This window comes from Canis lupus, chromosome 3, assembly GCF_011100685.1.
Source record: "Canis lupus familiaris isolate Mischka breed German Shepherd chromosome 3, alternate assembly UU_Cfam_GSD_1.0, whole genome shotgun sequence".
Lineage (NCBI taxonomy): Eukaryota > Metazoa > Chordata > Mammalia > Carnivora > Canidae > Canis > Canis lupus.
This window is the reverse complement of record NC_049224.1, coordinates 65817819-65838490: the sequence shown is the minus strand read 5'-3', so window position 1 is coordinate 65838490 and position 20672 is coordinate 65817819. Positions and strand designations below refer to the sequence as shown.

The window sequence follows — 20672 nt, the reverse complement described above, 5'->3', positions numbered from 1 at the left end:
TCCTATTCAATCCATCAGCAAGACCTAGCAACATTATCTCTGAAATAGACCTCAAGTCTGTCCATTTATTTCTCCTTCCACTACAACTGCCCTGGTCTAAGCCACCATCTTTGCTCATCTGAATGTCTACAATCGATTCTGAAATAGTTACCCATTACCAATTGCCCTCTGCAATCTTTTTTTTTACAGTTATTATAACTTTTATAAAAATATATTACATATAAATGAACAATGCATATAATAAAGATAGAATCTTTAATTTTAAAAATCCACCAAACAATAAAAACTTGCTTGTGGATGTAAAAAAAAAAAAAATTAAAACTGAACAAAGGCCTAGAAGGATACACACAAAATCTATAATGCATATACCTTCTTAGGAAGAAAATAAGATAGGAATGAAGGACAGAATGAACTTTACTCTTACACAGTTTCCTTATTTTATTAAAAAAACGTAAGAACTTGAATGAACATGTCAGTACATTAAAATGTCAATTCTTAGTTGGACATTTGGATATTGTTCTCTGTAAATTTCTTCTAATGTTCTCACTAAAAAGAACATAAACACATAGAAAGGAAGATAAAGAACCCTAAGTTAAAAGGGAAATATCCCTGAGCCCAAGAATACATTAAAAATTTAAATATATTTTATGCATAAACAGCTGGCAAAATATTTCAATTTCATGAAAACAAACAAAAAAAGAAAGTCCTGCTCTATTCCTGATTTTAATTGGAATGTTTCTACTTGCCTCCATGCTATACAAAATCTTAAAAATGTAAATCATATCATAACTTGTTTAAAATCCTCCAATGGCTTCCCAACCCATTTAGAATCAAATCCAAATTCCTTCCCAAGACACACACAGTCCTGTCTTATTCTGGCCCCTAACCATCACTCCTACCTCCTCTGCTGGCACTCTGACCATCCAAGTCCCAGTCAAGCTTCCTTTCTTTCCCTCTGTCAGTTACATGTTCTTTCCACATGAAGCCCCTTGCCATGGTCCCTCCTATGCCTGGATAACTTTTTTCCCCAGAATCTTCTTGTCATGTAAGCCTTTCCAGATATAGCAGCCTCAGAGAGACTACTCTTGACCAAGTAATCTGAAGGAACCAAGACATTCTCAATCATATTGCCCTTTTATAATTCTCTCCATAGTACTAACCACAATCTGATCTTTCACTGTATGCCTCTGTATTGGTTTTTCTTCATTGCATCTCCTTCATCCCTCATCCTCCTCCCAGAACATAAATTCTTTGAGTGCAGAGGCCATGTTATACCCCCAGCACCAAGAACTGTGCCCAGCACATAGAGGGCATATTAGTTTACTAATGCTGCATAAAAAATTACCATCATTTTAGTACCTTAAACCAACTCCAGTTGTCACTTCACAGTCCTGCAGGTCAGGAGTCCAGGCTCAGTGTCTAGGTTCTACAACATGGTCAGGGCATTAAAAGTTGAAACCAAGGTGTCAACCAGGCTGAGTTATTTTCTGGGTACTCTAGAGAAGAATCTGTTTCCAAGTTCATTCAGGCTGTTAGCAAAATCCAGCTCCATGAGGCTATAAACTGAGGTCTTCCTTCCCCTGTTGTCTGTCAGCCAGGGGCCACTCTTAGCACCTAGAGGCTGTCCACATTCCTTATCATGTGGCCTCCTCCATCTTTAAGCCAGCAACTGTTCAATCCTTCCCATGCTTTGAATACCTGACTGTCTCTTCTTTTTTTTTTTAATTTAAATGTTTTTATTTTATTTTACTTATTAATGATAGGCACACAGTGAGAGAGAGAGAGGGGCAGAGACACAGGCAGAGGGAGAAGCAGGCTCCATGCACCGGGAGCCCGATGTGGGATTCGATCCCGGGTCTCCAGGATCGCGCCCTGGGCCAAAGGCAGGCGCTAAACTGCTGCGCCACCCAGGGATCCCCTGCCTCTTCTATAACCAGCTAGAAAACTCTGTTTTCAAAGGAGTCATGGTGATTCGATGAGACCTACCTGGATAATCTCCAGATCTTAAGGTCAACTTGCCAAGTAATATAGCCCAATTACAGGAGCAAAATCTATCATGTTTACAGTCCTGGGGATTATTTAAAACATGGACACAGGGAGCAGGAGATCTTGGCACCCATTTTTAGAATTCTGCCTACTAGCAGAGGGTATGCCACAAACATTTTCTGAATAAAAAAAAAAAAACTTAATAACAGATGTGCTCATATAAAATCATAAATAACTTCACAAATGTCATCATTAAAGTAATTATGATTCATAAAGATGTCCCTATGACATCATGAAAAAGTTAAACTGGGTATGACTGCCATAGTGAAGACAATCCATCAAAGCCAGGCTGTTTTTTATTTACATTTTGGGCTCAGAAAGATAGACACTAGTCAGCTGGTAAAGTTTAAAAGGACAGAACCAAATACAAGTAAAGAAAAACCATAAGCGGGGGATCCCTGGGTGGCGCAGCGGTTTGGCGCCTGCCTTTGGCCCAGGGCGCGATCCTGGAGACCTGGGATCGAATCCCACATCGGGCTTCCGGTGCATGGAGCCTGCTTCTCCCTCTGCCTATGTCTCTGCCTCTCTCTCTTTCTCTCTCTGTGACTATCATAAATAAATAAAAATTAAAAAAAAATTAAAAAAAAAAAAAGAAAAACCATAAGCTAATTGATAAGGGTTGATTTCCATATGACTCAGCTACTGAACTAGCTCTGACTTTGGGCAATTTATTCAACATGTCCAGTTCAGGTTTATTCTTTCTCAAACGGGCAGAAACTTGACAGGTGGTCCAGAAGTTTGAATTATTAGAAGCATGTACATTACCTAGTACATTTTCCAGAGAAGAACATTTTCTTGCTAATTAACCCCCTGTAGTCTAGAGAAATTAGCTATTTAGAATGACAATTCACAGATTTGCTTCATCCAGGCAAGGTTTTTCAGTGAAGTTGCAGGGTAAGAGAGAGGGGTAGGGGTATGTTCTAATGTAAGAAAAAATTAGCCACAATTCTTGAAAATCATCTTGAAAACCCCATAGGAAATTGCCACACTGAAGACTCTTTCCTAGCAAATTTAGTGAAGCCAGTTTCCTTCTAGTATTGGGAGAAAAGTCTTATTTCTTTAGCTTGGTATCCTACAAGGAAATGGACCAAAATTTTGAGGATATATTAAGAAAAGAGAGAGAGAGAGAGAAAGAGAGAAGGCCAAGAAACAGACTTTTAACTCTAGAGAACAAACTGATAGTTACCAGAGGAGAGGTGGGTGGGGTGATGGATTAAATTGATGATGAGGATTAAGTAGTGCACTTGTGATGAGCACCGGGTGTTACATGGAAATGCTGAATCACTATATTGTACACCAGAAACTAATATCACACTGTATGTTAACTAACTGGAATTTAAATAAAAACTTAAAAAAATACTTATCTTTAAATACTGCAATCTCAGCACAGCAAAGGACTTCTAACATAAGAGATAACATGGTGCAGTGGAAGTAAATTCCAGCCCCACTACAATAGTTCTGTGGCATTGGACAAGTTTACCTCAGTGTTCTGATCTGCAGAATGGAAATAATAATTCACCACAGGGCTGATGTGAGAACTAAATGATTAAGTAGGTGTAAAATGCTTAGAACTATGCCTGGCATGACATAAATGCTACAAAATATTTATTGAGGGACGCCAGGGTGGCTCAGTGGTTGAGTATCTGCCTTTGGCTCAGGGCGTGATCCCAGAATCCAGGGATGAAGTCCCACATTGGGCTCCCCACAGGGAGCCTGCTTCTCCCTCTGCCTGTGTCTCTGCCTCTCTCTGTGTGTCTCTCATGAATAAATAAATAAAATCTGTAAAAAATATATTTATTGAAAAAAATTCCTTGTTTTTTTCTTTTCTTTTCTTTTTTTTTTGGGGGGGGGGGGAGGAGGGTATGAACTACTGTATCAATCCAGACTCTCTGAGAGATAGCCACCAAGAATGGACAAAGAGGTTTATTGGGAGAAATATCTATAGGATAAAGGAGAAGGGAGCAGAGGTGTACAGAGAGAAGCTTCAGACGGTGACACAGATCAGACACCCATGAAAGGAGAGAGGGAAGGAAGGAGGATTGACTGGGAAGAGCCCCAGACCACCTTCTGATTCTCAAAAAGTCTCAGCCAGGCCAGAGGGGAGTCCACAAGCAAACACTGCCTGTTGAAGGAATCCCCTGTCAGGCAGGAAAGGCCTGGCTCTAGTGCCCCTGCCATGCTCAGATGATGGCTGGGAGAAATCTAAGGGAAGCATGGCCTTGGCATCACCAGATAGGGAAAGTCCAACAGCTGCTATCAGCTGAGCCCCCTACAGCAGGTTCTCTTGAAGGGAGATCTGAGACCTTCTCTTGAAGGTCCCTTCTCTTGAAGGGACCTCCAGAGCTGCCACAGCCCCTGTGACTGCATTTCTATGAGCAAAATGCACATATGATGCAATGTTTGCTGAGCAATTTTTGGTCAGGCCATCATTTAAAGAACAGTGCTGGGATGTTGACATTGTCCTGGCAGGCACTATTGTACCCTTCACTGCTCATGACGGACCAGCAGGGAGGAAGCTGCTGAGGCTAGTGTTGGCCCTATGGTGGGATCCATCAACAGGGAAAGTTGGTAAAAGTTGGTATATTACTGGTTGAATGTGCCTGGAATCTAATGCATTGAGCCCTTGCTGGACTAGGCATTTGCTGAGCATGGGCTCCAGTGGTGAGCAACTTCCTTTTGTGTGAAGGCAAGTTCAGGCACAATATGTATGGATGGATGGATGTGTGCATATGGGTAGGTGTGCATGAGGTGTATGTGTATGTACATATTATTTAGAGGCAATGTTTCTCTTACTCAAAAGGAAAATAACCATATTAGTTTCTACAAAAAAATAAAATAACTATTCTTAGAACTTTAATTACCTACCCACTTTATTGAATAGAAGTTTTTTTTTGAATAGAAGATTTTCATTAAGAACATTGGCATTGCTTTTTCACCACCAAAATTATAATATTGAGACTTCTTTGAAAAGCATCAATAATATGGTAATTTTCTGATTTTTCCCTCTTGAAATGAGCTCACAGACCACATTCCAAAGTTCAGTGTCCCCAGCTGGCCCTCAACCTGTGGGCTGACCACAGCTCTTTTCTATACCTTTTACTGCAAGGGCACTGGGGCGCAGGACACAAAGACTCAGTGCCAAACTTAGGAGCACCTAATCTATTGGGCAAAAACAGACAAGGACAAAAGAGCTATGAGGGTCTTTGGAGGTGCTTTGGGGATTCAGAGAAGTGAACCACATGTAACAATTATGGGAACGGCAGTGATTAGCTGAGACCTCCAGACAGCCAGCTCTGCCTTGGCAGGCTGCTGCACACCACCTGACAGCCAGCTTTTTCCTCATCTTACTCCAAATCGTGGCTTCTTGCTTAACCTTGGCTCTTCCAGTACAGATGGGGTCAGTGTGATCCTTGCCACCCCAGCCTCTGAGTGATGCTATCATTCATCCATCCATCCATCTTTAATCAAGGACATAGCATAGAATTCATTTATATCACAGCTGTGCTAACATCAGTTCCCTTACACAATAAGTGTCTGTTTTGTTATATTAATTTGTTATATTAGCCACTCAGATCACTTTGAGAATGACTGGAAAGATAAATAAGGTAAATGCCATCAACTATAAATGACCTGTTTTCAAGGCTATATTTTGCAGAGATGGCATTGCAAGGTTGAAAGAGCATGCCCTTGGTGTCAGAATCTCAGCATTTGCTGTGGATAACCTGGACAACTTTCTGAACCTCATTTTCCCTATCATAATCTGAAAAGTAGAGATAGCAACAGATATCTTGCAAAGTAAGTGTTATATATGCAAAGGGCAAGGTATAGTGATTGGATTAGAGTAAAATTAAATGTAGAAATAAATGTATAGATCTGTAAAAAGGGAATTTTGATTTTTAAAAATAATCTGGAGGTAGGACAAGTCTTTCTAAACAAGACAAAAAAATTCAGAAATCATAAAGGAAAAGTATAATATATTTGAATATATGCATATTATTAACCTTTCTATGGTGACATTTGCATGAACAAAATTCTTAAAAAGCACATAACAGACTAGGAAAAAATAATTGCAACGTACATAACTAACAAAGATCAATAGCCATCATATTTAGTGAATTTCTTCATAATAACATTCTCAATTTAGCTAGTTCTTAAGGAACATAGACTTAAATAATAAGGTGATATCATTGTTTTCACTTACCATATTCACAAGAAATGTTAAATATTGATATTTTATAGACAAATAAGTGGGAAAATGGGTACTTTTATATATTGCTACATATGAGATACCATGAGTCAAGATACTGTGCAGCAAGCTTCACTATTATGACTCTTGGCTCTAAACATGGGGGAAAGCCACTGTGAACTAATTTGAACAAACAAACAAAAAAGGAAATTATTATTTTAACCATTAAAAATAAATTGGGGTATTTCCCAAATCTTAGTGATTACTTAAACCCTAGGAACCAGGCACTCAGATTGCATTTGAACTCATCCCTTCTGTTCCTATCTGCATGTTGGCTTCAGATTTCTCTTTCTTAGTGTCAAATGGCTTTCTCCATTTGGTGGAAAACATGGCAACTAGCAAAGTCTGAATTTTATGTCTTACAGCTTCAACCGACAGAAAATGACTAATTCAAGTTTCAAGTTCCCCAGGTCCAAAAATCCTAAGGTAGGGACTAACTGGCCTTGATTAGAAACAATGGCCACATTAGGACCAATAATTAATGACCTGAGAGATGGGATTCCAGAATGCAATGTACTGCAGCACAAGATGAGTATGTTCAACTTGATAACTCCCACAAAAAGGATAAGAGAAGGTATAATTCCTAAAAGAAAATAATGCTATTTCCAGAAGAAAAATATATGTATACTAGCCAGATATAAATTCTACCAAAATATACAGGCTTAAAATATATTTTTTAATATTTTTAAGATTTTATTTATTTATTAATGAGACACAGAAAGAGAGGCAGAGACATAGGCAGAGGGAGAAGCAGGTGCCCTGTGAAGATCCGGATGTGGGACTTGATTCCTGGACCCAGGGATCACGACCTGAGCCAAAGGCAGACGCTCAACCACTAAGCCACCTAGGTGCCCCTTAAAATGTCTTTTAAAATGAACTAGGCAATTAAAAGATGAATTAGTAGTCGATTAGAAGGGATATTTAGCAGTATCTGTCAAGACTAAACGCATATATTAGGACACCTGAGTGGCTCAGTCAGCTAAGTGTCTGCCTTCAGCTCAGGTTGTGATTCCAGGATCCTGGGAGAGAGTCTCACATTGGGCTCCCTGCTCAGCAGGGAGTCTACTTCTCCCTCTAATTCTGCCCCTCCCCCATTCATGTGTGCATGCACATTCTCTCTCTCTCTTTCAAATAAGTAAATATTTTTTTAAAAAGACCAAATGCATATAACATTATGCCCACCAGTTCTACTTCTTGTCATTTACCCTAAAAAAATAACATTCATACACAAAAAGAGGTTCATCAAATTATTATTCAACAAATATTCTGTGCATACAGCGTACCTGTACTGTTTTAAGAGCTGAAATAATAGTAGTAAAGGAGGGAAAAGTTTCTACATTTATATTTGAGTGGGGAACACAGATGATAAGCAAGTGATTGGCACATTGCAATTGTTTATTATTAAGCATTCTGTCCATTTTCGATTTCTAGACTTCACAATCTCACAATATAAATGTATTTTCAATTTATGCTCAGGGAGTTTTCATTATCTTCAAAGCCCCATTTGTGATACCACATATACTTGCAATTGGAAATGGTATCAGGTTATGACTAATTTTTATGGAATTGTACACTTTACAAAGAGCTTTCACATTTACTATCTCATTTCTCTCATTCACCAACGCTGTGACTTAGGTACGGGCAGGCATTATTATTATTTTGGTCAGCACTGAATCTCCAGAGCCAAGCAAAATGCAAAGGATAAAGCAGGCACCAAATAAGACTTTGTTGGAGGAATCAAAATTAAGAGGCACAGCTGAAGACACAGAACCACTTAGGTCAGACAGCAAGTCATCTAACCTAGAACTAGTAATTCCAATTCTTGGATTTTTTCAGTCATACAATGTTTGCAATTTCTAGAATCATCTAATCATAAGATTTTAGGTACTCCCATTCTTTTTTGTACCTGCCATTCCTTCTCAGTTTAAGAACCTTGGAGTTTTGCTTTTTCGTTCTAAAATAAATAGATATTTTGTTGATAGTCAATTTAACATGAACTACATGCCTAAAACCTGGGACCAGGGCACCTGGGTGGCTCAGTCAGTTAAGCATCTGCCTTTGGCTCAAGTCATGATCCCTGGGTCCTGGAATGGAGCCCTACGTCATGCTCCCTGCCCAGTGGGGAGCCTGCTTCTCCCTCCCCCCAGCTTGTCTTCTCTCTTTCTTAAATGAATAAATAAAATCTTAAAAAAAAAAAAAAAAAAAAAACTGGGACCAATTGCAACTAGAGCTCACAGTATGGGGTATAGAAAGCAATGTTGGTAACACTCAGATCTGAGCCTCCCAAGAAATAAGACTCATGTTTCCACTTTAAACACATATGTGTGACTTGGACAAGTCATTACCTCTCTATGAAATGGGATGATTATTCTAATTGAATGCTGATCCTTTCTGGCTCAGAAATGTGATGATGCATCACCTTTTTCAGCCACACCTGCTGAATAATTGTGGACATCAAGTGTTATGTTTTAGTTGACTCTGAAGGGCAGGGATCCACATTGCAAAACAAAGTCATGTCAGGCAGTTCTGTGAGCAACTGAGTGTGTTAGGATCCACAAGTTGCAAACTAACAACGAAGGACAAGAATTAATTCTTTTATATGATAAAATGAGTCAATACAGGAGAGTTTGTTTTGAGCACCCCCCTCCTTCTTAGAGAAGTAAGACTCATAAGTTAGGACATGACTTTGCAGATGCCTAGGTAAAAGCAATTGATGTGCACAACAGAGAAGGAAAATCTGTTCTTTGGCAATCACCTTGTACTAAAGGTCTGCTGGCTGAACCAGTCTTTAAACAGGATAACACACCATTAGTTACATCCTTCCAGATTACAATTAAAAACAAACACACATAGCCCCTTGTCTAATTTCCACAATAGCCTTCTGCAGTGGAAAGAAAATGGATTTTGGAATATCAAAAAACCCAGGTTGTCAATCCCAGAATTTGCTCTGAATAACCTTGAGTAAGACATTTAATCTACCTAAACCTCAAGCTTCTAATCTACAAAATTATTATAAAAATATTAACTTCCCAAGTTCACAGGTGCACGTAAGCCCCTAGGTGAATCTTGACATCAAGTAGATGCTAAATAAGCATATGGATGTACCACAGGGTATACACCTATTTTCTTCTACTCACCTAGTAAGGGATATCTGAGTTGTTATTCCAGTTTTGCCTATTATAAATAAAGGTTCTTTGAACATTCATATGCAGGCTTTTCATGTGAACGTAAGTTTTCATTTCCCTGAGATAAATGCCCCAGAGTGGATCACATGGTTATTACATGTTTAGGTTATACAGAACTTGCCAAAGTGTTCTCAAGAGTGGCTGTACAATTACCAGCAGTTGGTATCCTCACTATTTTTGATGTGAGCTATTCTGATACCTGTGTAGCAAGATCTTACCGTGGTTTTAATTTGCATTTACCTAATGCTAATGATGTTGTACAACTTCTATGTGCTTATTTTCCATCTGTTTATGTTATCCTCTTTGGTGAAATGTCTATTCATGACTTTTGCCTACTTTATAACCGGGTTGTTTCTTTGCTGTTGAATTTTGAGAATTCTTTATATAGTCTAGATATTATTCCTGCCTCAGATAAGTAGGAAAACTAGCTGAACTGATCCTCCATAGCAAAGGATACAATGGCCATGTTGAAAGGGGCAGGAGAGGCAGAGACAATGTCATCAAAAACCCAACCCCACAGCTGGCAACCCACAGCCAGGAAAAGTCTCAAGAGATCCCATATACCAGGCACCCAACTCTTGGGATCTGTACCAGAGAGAAGACCCCCTAAAACATCTGGCTTCAAAGACCATCAGGGCCTGCATGCAGGAGAAACATAAGACTATAGGGAATGGAGATTCCATGCTTAGAGGGTTCAGGTGCAGACTCATCACTCGGGGACCTGCACAAAAGCAGCATTCGAAAAACACCTAGACCACACCTGAAGGAGATTCATTTGCTAACCTTAAGGCAGCTGTTGGGAACAGAAGCTTCTTGGGACTGTCTCTGGGAATGGAGGCGCTGGCAGGCACCATTCTGGGTGTTCCCCCTCTACCTTGAAGGCATCAGTGTGGGTGGGCAACATCTTCACACTCTCCCTACTGACTAGCCCAATTGAGCATCTTGCCTTTCCCTGCTCCTCCCACTGGAGCCTGACCCCTGACCCTGGGAAACATGCCATCCCACTCCTCCCCTAATCCTCTGCATTGTTCCTGTGTGCTCATGGTTTAGAATATTCAGTATCATTCAAATGTCCACATTACCCAAAGCAATTTACAGAATCAATGCAATCCTAATCAAAATTCCAATGGCATTCTTCATAGAACGACTTGAAAATTTACACGGAACCACAAAAATCATACAATTAAATAAAAATAATCCAATTAAAAATTGGCAGAGGATCTGAATAGCCATTTTTCCGAAGAAAACATGATGTTCAACATCACTTACAGTCAGGAAAATGCAAATAAAAACCACAATGAGATAACACCTCACGCTTGTCAGAATGGCTAGTACCAAAAGGACAAGAAATGACAAGTGTTGGTGAGGATGTAGAAGAGAGAGAGTCCTACAAACTGTTGGTGGGAATTTAAATTGGTGCACCTACTGTGGGAAACAGTACAAAGGTTCTACAAAAATTAAAAATAGAAATACCACATGATCCAGCTATTCCACTTCTGGGTAATCCAAAGAAAGTAAAAATACTACTAAAAAGATATGTGTACCCCTATAATCATTGCGGCATTATTTGCAATAGCCAAGATATGGAAACAACCAAAGTGTCCACTGAGAGATAAATGGATAAAGAAGATATGGTATACACCCACACACACATACATGATGGAATACTACTCAGCCATAAAAAATAATGAGATCTTGCCATTTGTGGCATCATGCTAGAACATGAGGATATTATGCTAAATGAAATAGGTCTGACAGAGAAAGGCAAATACTGTATGATTTCACTCATCTGTGGAATCTAAAAATCAAGACAAATAGATAAACAAAACTCATAGATGGAGGACAGATTTGTGGTTGCCAGTGGGGGTGGGCAAAACAGATGAAGGGGAACAAGAGGTACAAACTTCCAGTTAGAAAATAAGTAAGTCATGGGGACGTAATGTACAGCATGATGACTATAATCAATAATATTGTATGGCATATTTGGAATTTATAGATCTTGAAAGTTCCCAACACAAGAAAAAAAATTATTACTTTGTAGAAGGATGAATAGTAAGCCTCATGGCAGTGATCATTATGTTGTACTCCTGAAACTAATACAATGTTATATGTCAATTATACATCAATAAAAAAATAGAAAAACAATTAGTTGCTGTATGGTTATCTTGTATCCTATCATCTTTCTAAACTTACTTTTAAGTTCTAAGAGAGGTTTTTAAGAGGTTTGGGATTTTATTGTTTGTTTTTTGTAGATGCATTAAAATTTTCTATACAGGCAATCATATCATCTGCAAATGACATATTTCTTCCTTCCTGATCTGCGTGCCTTTTATTTCTTTTCTTGTCTTATTTGCACCAGTTAGAACTTTAATATTATATTGATTAAACGTGACAAGAGCTAACATCCATGTGTTGTTCCCAATTTTAAAGGGAAATCATTCAGTCATTCACCACTAAATATAATGGTAACTGTAGATATTTTTTAGGTTCTTTTTATCAAGTTGAGAAAGTTCTCTGATATACCTATTTTTCTGAAAAAAAATTTCAATCATGAACAGGTATTGAGTTTTGTCAAATGCTTTTTCTGCATTGGTTTACAAGATCATATAATTTTTCTTACTTACCTGCTATCATACTGAGTTACACTGATTGATTTTTCAATATGGAACAATTCTTGCATTCTTGGATAAAAATCATTTGATCAGGAGGCATAATTCTTCATATATATTGCCTAATTCTATTTATTTTTAATACACATTAAATATTTTGTTAAATATTTTTAACGTTTTATTTTGTCATTTTGTTAAATATATTTGGTTATATATGTTGTTAAAGATTTTTATGTTTATGTTTATGAGGGATATTCATCCATAGTTTTCTTTTTCTCTACTTTTTTGGGTTTTCATTTCAGAGTCAATATTAGCTTCATAAAATAAGGAAGCATTACCTTCTAATTTTTCTTCTGGAAGAGGTTGTGTAGAACAGATATATTTTTAAATATTTACTTATTTATTTTAGAGAAAGAAAGAGAGAGCACAAATAGGCAGGGAAGAAGAGAGAGAGAGAATCCCAAGCAAACTCTGAACCTAGTGTGGAGCCCCATGTGCTCCCAAGACCCCAGCTTTAATCAAGAGTTGGAAGCTCAACTGGCTGTGCCACCCAAGCATCTCTAGAATGGATTTTAATTATTCTTCAAATGTTTGATAGAATAATCCAGTGAAACTATCTGGGCCTGGAGATATTTTTTTGACAATTTTTTAAATACCAATAAAATGTCCTAAAGTGTTGTTAGGCTCTTCCAATTATCTCTGTTATTGGATTAGTTGTGATGATTTGTGCTTTTTGAGCAATTGGTACATTTCATCTAAGTTGGCAAAATCTTCAGTGTGGAGTCAATCACTTACTGTCTTTTAAATGTCTGTCGGATCATCATGATCTCCTCTGATTCATTCTTTGTATGGGTAATCTGAATCTCCTCTCTATTTTTGTCAAGCTTGCTAGGGGCTTGACAATTATATTGATCTTTTATAAGAACCAGTTTTTTGTTCATTGATTTTCTCTATTTTTCTGCTTTTAATTTTATTAATTCCTGCTTTCATCATTATTATTTCCTTCCCTCTGTCTACTCTGGGTTTGTTTTTCTCATCCTTTATTTTCTTGATGTGGGAAACTAGATTAATAATTTGAAATTTGTCCTATGTTCTAATGGAAGCAGTTAGTGCTATAAATTTTCCTCTCAGCACTATTTTAGCTGAACTCCAAAAATTTTGATATGTTTTCCTTCCATTTTCTTTCAGTTCAATGTATTTTTTTAAATATTTATTGAGAAAGAGAGAGAGTGGGGGCAGGGTCAGAGAGAAAGAATCTCAAATAGACTCCCCTCTGAGTGTGGATTCCAATGTGAGGCTCGATCCCACAACCCTAAGATCATGACCTGAGCCCAAAGAAATTGAGAGTTGGATGCTTAACTGAGCCAAGTGCCCCATCAGGGTTTCGTTTCTTTGTTTTTTTTTTTTTTCTTTTTTTTTTTTAATTTCCCTCAAGAATTCTACTTTGACTCATGAGTTATTTAAGTGTGTTGTCTAGTTGTTAAGCATTTGGAGATTTTCCTGTTATTCTTCTGTTAATGACTTCTAGATTGATTCTATGTGGTCAGAGAACATACTCTAAATAATTCTCATTCTCATAAATTTGCTGTGGTTTGTTTTATGGCCCAGGATATGATACGTCTCATGGGGTGATTGAAAAGAATGTGTATTCTGTTCTTGGGTGGAGTGGTTTGTAAATGTATATTCGATCTTGTTGGTTGATGGTATGAAGTTCTTCTATGTGGTTGATAATTTTTGGTCTAGTCATTCTACCAGGTGTTGAGACAGGAATATTAAAATTTCCAACTATGATTGTGAATTTGTTGATTTCGCTGTTCAGTTCTATGAGTTTTGCTTCCTATAAAGTAATTATTGATATGTCAGGACTTAGGTTTGCCATTTAATTCCATCTTCTGTTTGTTCTGTTTTTCATTTGTTTCCATTTCTTGCCTTCCTATGGGCTACTGAAACACTTTCAGAACTCAGTTTTGATTTATCTATGGTATCTTTTGAGTATCTCTTTTTGCACAGGTTTTTAGTGGCTGCTCTATGTGATAGATACAAAATTTATCACAATTTACTGGTGTCAACATTTTACCAGTTAGAATGAAGTATAGAAATTTTACTTCCTTTATTTCTCTTTACCCTTCTACACTCAAAATACAATTGTCTTAAATATTTCCTCTACATACTTTTAGCACCATATCAGACAGTATTACTATTTTTGTTACAGCCATCAAACATAATTTAGAAACTCAAATTTAGAAACTCAAAAGGCACCCTTTTATGTGCTTATCACGATCCTTCTTCTTACCCTGATGTTCCAAGACTTTCTTTTTGTTTAAAGAACTTCCTTTACTCTTTCTTTTAGAGTAGTTCTTCTAGTGACTAATTCCTTTTGTTTTCCTTTATCTTAGAATATCTGATCTCCCTTTTATTCCTGAAGGATATTCTTATAGATCTAGAATTCTAGATTAATAGTTCTTTTCTTTCAGTTGTTAAAAAAATGTTGTGCCATTTTCTTCCAGCCTCTGTGATTTCAAATGAGGAATGTGCTGTCCTTTGAATGGCGTTTCTTGCATAGTTAAGGTGTTGTTTCTCTCACTGCTTTTGGAGTTTTTCTTCAACTTTTAGATGTATGACCATAGTGTGTCTTGGTGTGGATTTTTGTTTTGTTTGTTGTTCATTCTGTTTGGAATTTACTCAGCTTCTTGAATCTATAGGATTTATGTCTTTTGCCAAACTTGGGAAACCACTATTTCTTCAAATACTTTCTGGTCTCAACCTCTTTCTCCTCCCTTTGCAGTACTCTGGTGATACAGAAAATAGGTCTCTCATTATTATTATACAGGTTCCTGAGTCTCTGATCACTGATTTACTTTGGTCTATCCTCTTTGTCATTAGGATTGAGTAATTTCTATTTTCTTTGGATTTGCTGATTCTTTCCTCTGATCCCTCCATTCAGCTGTTGAATGCATCCACCTGAGCTTTTTATTTTGGTTATTGTATTTTGAAGTTCTAAAACTTAGATTTCTTTATAGCCTCTATTTCTCTGCTGAGACTTCTATTTTTTTATTTGTTTCAAATGTATTTATAATTGCTCACTGAAGCATTTTTTATGATGGCTGCTTTAAAATTTCATCAGCTGAACAGAAGGGACAAAAAAGAATTTACAAACTGGAAGAAAGAATAAAAATATAACAAACTGAACAACAAAGAGAATAAACTGAAAAAAAAGAGACAGACACTCAGGAACCTGTGTGACTATAATAAATGTTCTAGCATTTGTATCACTAGAATATGGAAGAGAGAAAAGAAAAGAAAGCTGAAAGAAATAATATCAGAAGACTTCCCATATTCTAACACCTCTGTTATCTCGGTGTTAGCACTCATAGTCTTTGTTCTTTTATGTTGATGTTTTCCTGGTTCTTGGTACTATATTTTCAGATGGAACCTGGACATTCTTAGTATTCTGTTAAGAAACTACAGATTTTATTTCAGCTTTCTGTTTTAGTGAGCTTTCCATAGTATTATTGGTAGAGGAAGAGGAGGGTGTTGCCTCAGTATTGCTAGGTTGAGATAGACTTGGCTTCTGTTGACACCTGAAGAGGACAGAGCAGGTGGGTCCATGACACTAATGGGAAGAAATGGGATATCCAACTTCCTTGTAGGCCTCTTCCAATACCCACCAGAGAGGAGGAATAAGAGTGTCTCATAAATGCTCCCCACATACCCTACAGTGTGATCACAGGGATAGTAAGGCCTCATTAGCACTAGATATTGGTAAAATCTTGACTATCCACTAGCTCCTCTGGAATCAACCCAGTAAAGTATTTTTTCCATGATCCTAGAACTAGGAGAATTGGAGTGACATCTTAACTGCAGTGAGGAGAGGGAAGTGAACCTTATTATTGCAGGGTGTAGGTTCAAGTCTAGGTTTCATACATGGTCTCCCAAGACACTGTGGATGGAGTGGGGGATGGGGGTGGTGGTTCATGATTATTCAGTGGGAATCAAAGTCCTCCTCCAATGTCATCTAGTGAGTGGAGGGGTACCTTGTTATATCCAAGGTAGGGTGGAACTCCTGGTCTTTACTAACATGGGTAGGGGGTGGGGTCACAATCTCTTTCTTGTGATGTTTGGCTAGAGTAGAGCAGCTATTTTGTAAAACTTATCTGTGATGTGAGACTACCCATCTCTTGGTCCTTTCATTTCAGAGAGCAGGCTTCTGTTGGGACTTTGTCCCCTCATGTACCTGTTAGCTTTCCAGTGTTCTAACTTCTGCAATTCCAATTTTGGGATATGTAAGGCAAAACGAAAATACAAGGAACTCACTACCTCATTGTCCCTTGGATTCAGAGGTCCCTAGACAGTTTGCCCTCTCCTCTCACCTAACAGACATTCTATGTTTGCTTTATGTATAACATCAAGAGTTATTAGTTGTACTCAGTGAGAGGAACAGAGAAAAGTCGTCTACCTTAATGGAAGTTGAAGTTCTGAATATTCATCTTTATTAATATTCTATTATAAAAAAGTTCCAAATCACATTAAATAAAATGTGAATGCTAGGAAAAAAAGAATTCTAGATGATTTTACTAATATTAACGTTGTAAAAGCACACAAGATGTAGACATGTGGGTGGTCCTTATTTGTTCATATCTGTACAAAGGCATGTACATGTCTGGCCAATGATCCAAATTAAAAGCTAGTCGTGGTAAGCAGATAGGTAACTGCCTTTGGGTGTGTGGCTTGATGCTGCTAAGTAAGCCTGTCTTCCTCAAATAAATCCTCTCTCTGGCTAGTGCATAGCATTACCAGGCTTAAGCTTTATCCCCTAGCTTATGTCTATAATACCTGTTGAAATAGAAACATCCATAGAGAATATATGGTATTATTCTAGACCCTAATAGTACAGCGCACTGTGAGTATTTACCAGTAGAGAGGAGTACACAGATACTTAACAGAACCAAATAGATATGAGGACTGCTCATCACAATCCCCCAAATATCTTCTTCTAGACACACAGAGTCATATACATTATCTTCAAAAAAAAAAAAAAAAAAAACAAGTGAACAAACAAAAATATCCCATTTAAATGGCACTTTGGATTATAACTAATGTATTTATTGACAGCTGCTTGATGTGTTCACCAGGTGACAAGAAGTTGGGTGCAATATGTCCTCCCTACTAGCTAAAGGAAAGATTTGGTCCCCTTTGTTCTCTTGCAGCCATTCAGGAGCTAAGCTCAGTAAGTATTTATTAAGCACTTACTATGTGACAGGCACCAGATTATGTATAGGGATAAGAATTTATAAATCACTTTCTCTTATTTGATGGCTCTTACACCAAAAGGATGTTTCTAGGAAATTGGCTTTCTTTATCATTCATCTGTACTGCACTTCAGAAACTGCTTTCCCTTATCTCAACCCATTAATTCTTAAAATAAGGTAGAAAACTCACCTGTTGTTGCTCATGCTTAACAAATGAAGACAGTAAAGCCCAGAAATGTAAATGTCTTGCTCAGAGTCCCCCAAGCAGAATTGGTGTGAGGTCTTAAATAGTGGCCTTTAGCCCCAAGCCGAGGATGCTTTTCACACCACAGGGCAATGCTGCTCAGCTCCTGAGAACCATTTTCCCCTCAAAGATCTGTCAGTCTTTGGTTAAAATCCCACCTTTTGATTATGTTCATTTTTCTAAACCCTTCCACCAAACCAAAAATTCCATGAGGGTGGTAACTTAATCATTATAACTCATTGTCATTTTATACATCTGTCCTTGTTGGTATTCTATTAGTATCAACTTCAGTGACTGCCAGATAATATGGATTATGAAAGGAGAAAATAACCCTTGATGTTCTTCCTAGTGATCAATCAGTGTGGTCCAGTCCTTTCCTAGCTTGGTGATCCCAGCTTAATTAATAAAATTCCCTTAGCTTAGGGTTCTTTTTGGAAAATGAGCATAATAATGCTCAGGTATGACAAGGTTGTTATGAATATAAGAAATACTCACTAAATGGTAATTACTATAAAATATGTAAAATTTGTAAGACACTGTTTGGTTTGGAGCAGGCCTTCTACCCTCCCCTCCACTGGATAGTAAACTTCATGAGGACAGGAATATGACTATCTACAAACCACACCACAGTGCCTTGTACTTATCAGCCACTGGAAAGAAACTGGCTAAATGAATGGAATAAAGAATCAATACTGCAAAAGGATGCTTAATTATCAGTTACAAAATATTTAACTTTACTAAGAGCAAGTTGATACTGTATTTTGGCAGTTTAGTAAATCTATGCATATCTTCTAGACTAAAATAAAATATATGATCACCAATCACTCTGAATCTTCTCACTTTAACACATTTACCCTATTATTTATTTACTTCTGAAGTCCCCATCAGCTCCCTACAACCTGCCTTTATCCTTTCCTGGGAACTAATCATTCATTCATGCATGCAATTAACATTTACTGAGCACTTACTGCCTACCACAAACCAGGTTACAAAGATTCATAAGACTCTCTCTCTGCCTCTAAAGGATTTATATGCTACAAGGAAAAACCAATGCATAAACAATTTATAATTAATGGAGGTGTTATGATAGAAGTACAAAAAAAAATGTCCTGGTTATAAGAGTGATTCATTCTGCCTGGGGAGTATGCTTATGGGAGCTTACATGTAGGGAAGTGATTTTTCCTCTTTGTAAACTAAATTGACTTACTGGGAATAAAAATACTTTCCATTTGTGTAATATTTTGCAAAATGCTTTCATATCCATTTATTTTTTTTTATCCTCACAACGAAGGCTCTATAGTTTAGTGATTTAAAAAAATACATAGTCATCAAAAAAGGTAGCTAAGAGGCCAAAAGATAAAGAATATGGAAATTTATTCGAAAGCCCCTAGGTAGATAATACAAGCCAAAACCAAAAGCAAGACTTTACTAAAGTTTTACAGTAATCATTCCAAGAAGAGTTAATAGCAAAGACCCATTCCTTCCCCTTCATCCCCAGTGCCATGCCTGATCCACCATCTTGCTTGTGGGTTATTGTAATAACCTTCTAAGTGGATTCCCTGGTACATATATCAACTCTCTCCAAGCCATTTGCTACACAGGCCACACATGATAATTTTTACATACAAATGGAACCATGTAATTTTCCTGCTTAAAGTTCTTTTATCCTATAGAGCTCCTGACTCACTGTAGCATAAAGTCCAAAAGATTGTGCATAGTACATGAAACTCTCCATTGTCTAAACCTACCAAATTCTTCAAATTCTTTATTGGTGACTCCTCCAGCAATTTTACTGATTTTGTTCAAGGCCATCCTATTATTTCCATTTCTATGCCTTCATAGTGTCTTCAGTCTGGAATGCCTTAGCTCTCCATCTATTTGGTAAAATGATGATAGGCATAAAAAGTATCCATTTTTGGGGTAGTTTTATGGTTTTCTTAACACACATACAACATCACATAAGCCGTCTATTCATTTTCTTTGCTGCAAAAATTGGCATTGGGATTGCTGACTCTGATGGCCAGCTGGGCTGCTCTTTCCACAATGGTTTTGTGGTTTTTAGAGGAGACATTGTGAGTAATCTCTGTATAGTGAGATTTGTTGCACATCGGCACACTTCAAGCTCCTTGACATTGTGGGCTAGGAAATCCCGGAATTCACTGGGCAGTGTGGGCTTTGTTTTCTTGTTTCTCCCATAGCCAATGTTGGGCATCAAGATCTGGACCTTGAATCTTCTGTGCATCCTATTGTCAGTGCCTCTGGGTTTCCTTCAGTTGCACTTAATTTTGACATATTTGATTGGTACTGGATGATCACTCTTTTTAATGATCTTGAACTTCACTAGAGGTCTAAGGGCAACCATGATGCCAAGTAGGAAATAGCTGCCACCTCTGTAGGCAGCAGTGAGGAAGAAAGGGGCAAAAGTGTGCATTTTTCATGCTGTTTATATGAAGACTTACCTAGCAGTAAAATCTTGGCAATCCAATTTGGCTCTTGTTGTGTTTTCTTAATTCATTACTGAATAAAATACAGTTTGGGAACCACTAATCTAGTCTTTTCCCTCTTTCTTTTTTAAATATTTTATTTATTTACATATAAAGGGAAAGCATACACGAGCAGGGGGAGGGGTGAAGGAAGAGGGAGAAAGAGAGCATCTCAAGCAGACTCTGTGCTGAACAAGGAGCCAGCTTCAGGGCTTGATCTCATAACCCTGTGTCACAACTTGAACTGAAATCAAGAATCTGATGTGCAACCAATTGAGCCACCCAGGTGCCCCTAGTCTTTTCTCTTTTTTAAGGAAAAGAAGAGAAGGAAAAAGATCATATGGGTTTTTTTATTCATGCCAAAGATTCATGATATTTATATTCTTTTAACACAGAACTATTCTTTTGAGAGTATATTCTCTACCATGTGTAAGGAACCAGCCAGGGATAAGTCAAAACAAGGCAAGCATTAATTTATCATGGATCTTACATTCTCTGAAATAAACAGACAATAAAATTAATTAATTTAATTCTATGGGAATAGTGTATGTGCTATTAAGGAAAGAAAGGATGGCCTAAGAAGAGAGGTACTTTGGAGCAGATGGTCCAC

General features: G+C 37.6%; 1 long non-coding RNA gene across 2 annotated transcripts in view; it reads right to left on the bottom strand.

Moving 5' to 3' along the window:
• Positions 1-20672, bottom strand: part of LOC111095264 — a 68032-nt gene that overhangs the window by 27221 nt on the left and 20139 nt on the right. The window contains exon 1 of one of the 2 annotated variants that reach the window (XR_005357196.1): positions 1987-2174. The exons of the other annotated variant lie outside the window; for it this stretch is intronic. This is a non-coding gene — a long non-coding RNA (uncharacterized LOC111095264). Of the gene's footprint in view, positions 1-1986; positions 2175-20672 lie in introns of those variants that run through there. 2 annotated transcript variants of the gene reach the window in all.